This window comes from Humulus lupulus, chromosome 1 (assembly GCF_963169125.1).
Source record: "Humulus lupulus chromosome 1, drHumLupu1.1, whole genome shotgun sequence".
NCBI classification, from domain to species: Eukaryota; Viridiplantae; Streptophyta; class Magnoliopsida; order Rosales; family Cannabaceae; genus Humulus; species Humulus lupulus.
The window spans coordinates 158257142-158261214 of NC_084793.1; positions in this window are offsets into that span (position 1 = coordinate 158257142).

Consider the following 4073-nt stretch of genomic DNA (forward strand, 5'->3'; position numbering starts at 1 on the left):
CTATGGGAACAAATGAGGGGGCTAATACCTTTGATATCAGCGAGCGTCCAACCTATAGGAGATTTATATTTGCAGTAGCTTAACTAACTGCAATTCTTGAGAATTTTGAAGGTTGGACGAGAAGATAACCGGAAAGGTTTCACCATTTTCCAAGAAGACATGTTTTAGCTGTAACGTCTCGAATTTGTTATTAAGGCTGAGTACCTAGATTACTGTGCCAGGAGGGCATAATCATATTTATATGTGGAATTAATTGGATATATGTGCGATTATGTGGTATAAATGATTTATATGGTAATGTGAATATTTATGCATGTTTATGTGTATTAAATATGCATGCGGGCCCGTTTTTGTAAATTGGGGCATATTTGTAATTTTTGACCCGTTGAGGGTATATTTGTATTATGTATGCGTTATGAGTGAGACCCTAGTGTTATGGGGATACATTTGAGATGTGTGTTCCGAGGCGATCCTAGTGAGCGGATTAGCGGAATAGTCGCGGGGTTAAATACCCGGCTCAGGGTGAGCCTAGGGTTATTTTGAGAAACTTAGTGAGTATTCGGGATTTATCGGGTAGCAGTAGTTATTTGGTGATTAATTGGGTATGTGAGGATTAATTAGGAATTTATAGGACTACTCGAGGATTAGCGGGAAATGGGGCAAATGACGGTATTGCCCATTGGGGCGTTAAAGAGCAACTTTTGATCTAGGGGCACTATGGTCCTTTAGGTGCCAAGGGATAACTTAGGAAGCCTTGAGAAACAGTTAAAACCATAAAAAATTACCAAGCACTCTCAGTTTTTTCCTTTCTTACGTTGCTCTCTCTCTCACCCACTTTGGGAGACTTTGGGAAAATTGAAAAGGGAAGCACCAATCTCTAAATTTTGGGGCAAGGTTTTACAAAGGAGATTGAAGTTCAAGGGTGCTGGTAGCTTCTAAGTTTAAGGGAACAATTAGGATCAGCTCAGTCAGAGGTAATATGAAGTTATGTTTTGAGTTTTTATGTTTTGAAAGTTCTTACTGAATTCTTAGTTCCAAGGGGGTTCTGGTTAGGTTTTGAGATGATTGTTTTCCTATAAGTGTAGTATTGAGGTGTAGAGGCTTAATTTTTGCTTTAGTGTATGTTAAGGTGAATTCTGGTAATTTTAGCTCGAGGAAAATGCGGGAAAATTTCTAGAAATTCTGGGTTAGCGGGGTCACGTTGCGACGCTGTTATTGGAGAGTCGCGACCCGCATGAACTCAGAGGCCTAAGGGGTTCTGTAATCCGCCCCGCGGCGCGTGTCTAGGAAAATGAGGGCTTAGGCTCTCTGACTTATAGAGGGCTATGACGCTTGCTAGGGGTGTCGCTGCTCAAATAGAGAACTTTGGCCAATTAAGGTTTTTAAGCTTGGGAACTCAAACCTAAAGGCTCGGGAAGTATTCTACTACCCAATTTAGTAGAATTCGAGATCCCAAAGGCTAGAATTATACCATGAAACTCTTCAATAGTCTAAATGATTGATGGTTATCGTTATTGCGTTGTGACTAGGTTATACTGCTAAGGCTCAGGAATAGGGATCGTGCTCGGGATTTCCATACGCTATCTGCTCGGGACTCGAGGTAAGAAAACTACACCCTGGTTGTAATTGGGTTTTAAACCCCTGTAATTGGATATGGATGTGGTTATAATTGTGATTATTCAGTTAGGCATGCTTGTATATGTTGCATCTAATTGCGTGTTGTGCAATATATATATGACTATATCTATTCTGAAAGCCAGGCCTAAGGGTGCCAGGGCCGACAGTATAACGTCCCAATTTACCTAATAAGGCTTAGGCCTTGATTAGGGGGCCAGGATGGTGATTTATGGAGTTATATGCTTCTATGATATATTTGTGTATAATTATTTGATTATGTGAGTTATATGATAATGTAATTAGATATGCATGTGGACCCGTTTCTTATTAGAAGGACAATTTTTCGTAATTTGGCCCGTTATGGGAATAATTGTATATATGTGCATACATGTAATAAATGTGAGAGACCACATTATTATGTGGGTTTATTTGGGTTACTCGGTACGAGACGATCCTAGGGAGCAAGTTACAACGGCCCAATACCCGACTCGGGGCGAGTCAAGGGGTATTGTGGATAATTAATATATTATCGGGTTATCGGATAACAAGGATGAATAATTGAGGATATATTTGGAGTTAATGAGATTATGAGGAGATATCGGGGATTTTGACAATTTTTCCCTCGGGGACGTTTTTGGTACCCTGAGCCTCGAGATTAGCTTAAGTTACTTAAGCCTTAAGAAAGCAAAAACCAAACAAAAAAGAACACATTGTGAATGTAACGCCCTACTACCTTAGAGCCGTTACTAAGTGAGTTTAAAATGTGCAATTAACTCGCTAAACGAGGTTTTTAGAGCAAAAGTGTGATTAAACAAAAAGTCAAGGCTACTTAAAAGTACTCTATTTCATTGAAAATTCCAAGGGTCTAACATTTGGGATCCCAAAATAAGGTTTATAAAATATTTACAACTCAAAATAGGTTTACAGATGACTAACTATCAAAAACACAATTTAATACAGCCATTTCTCAAAATGCCCCCAACCAAAGCAGTCGGGCAGGCCAAACATGTACGCGCTGCCCTACGCTCTCCGTACTCATGGCTGGTTGACTTTTACCTTGCCCTTACCTGCAACATAGAGCACCTGTGAGCTGAAGCCCAGCAAGAAAACTCACACAACACATAACATATGCATATTATATATAACCATTTATATCAGATAATCCACAGATAAACAGATAGTCCATCAGATTAAACATATACGACCATGCCGCCCCAGAAGCATTACCAAAGCCTGGGTTCTCGGTCCTCACCGTAAGGATATCCCATGTATCCACTGGGGTCTCACCCTGGTGGAATGCACTTCACGTGCCAAATGTTACTCTCGGCCCCACTGCCGTTCTCGGCCCTTTGCCGTTCCCAGCTCCTTTCCGTTCTTGGCTCCTTTGCCGTTCATTCAACTATAACCACATATAGCTTAACTCAAACAACATTCTATCATATAACAATTCAATCAAGGCTACACCCTAACATGTAATACAATCTAGGGCCGTGCCCTGCAACAATACTATGGGCCCATGCCCTGCTCTACGGGTACTACAGTTTTCTTACCTGTGTCCCGAGCTTCTCAATGCACCAAACTCACGAGCACGGTCCTCTATCTCGAGCCTTTCCGAAAACCTAGTCACAACACATATAAAACTCTCTTTAATACTAACCAATCAAAAACCACTTCCCGGGACCTTTAATTCCCTAAACAATGCAACCGAAACATCCCCCGAGCCCCCGGGGCAAATGCCCAAAATTGCAAAATCCCCCTGCCCAGAAATGGCCTAGCGCCGCGGCGCCCAACAAGGAGGGCCGCGCCGCCCAGAAACTCCTCTGCTGCTTGATGTAGCCTTGCGCCGCGGCACCAAAGAACAGGGTCGCGGCGCCCCTTCGCGAACCCAGATTTCTGAGTTTTCCCCTGCTTTTTCCCCGAGCCAAAACACCTCCAATCCAACCCAAACACATACCTAAACCCCAAAACCATTTTGAAACCTCAAATGAACCATCTAACAACCTATAAACATCAGCAACAAGGTCAAACATACAATCACACCCAAAATCCACCCTTTGGTTTCAAATTTTAGAAACTTAAACCAGTAAGCCAAAAACTTAAACCAAGGCTTGAAAAACTTAAACCATGCTTCAATATTCTTAAACCACACCAGAAACGAAAATTAAAAAATACTTAGAACCCTTACCTCAATCAAGAATTCGACTTTGAGCCCTCTCCAAACCCAGTTCAAACCAACTCCTCTTGATTACCAAGCTGAATTCCCATACAAAACCAGCCACAACTCTCTTTCAATTTCATGCTTACTTTCTAAAAATTAAACTTGAAACTTAAACAAAACAGGGATTAAACTCTTACCTCTGAACAATCTTGGTTATGATCCACTTTAATTGCCTTAAACCACTTAATTCTCCTCTTAGGTCTTTCAAATTTCAGCTCCCTTCTTCCTTTCCTTTCCT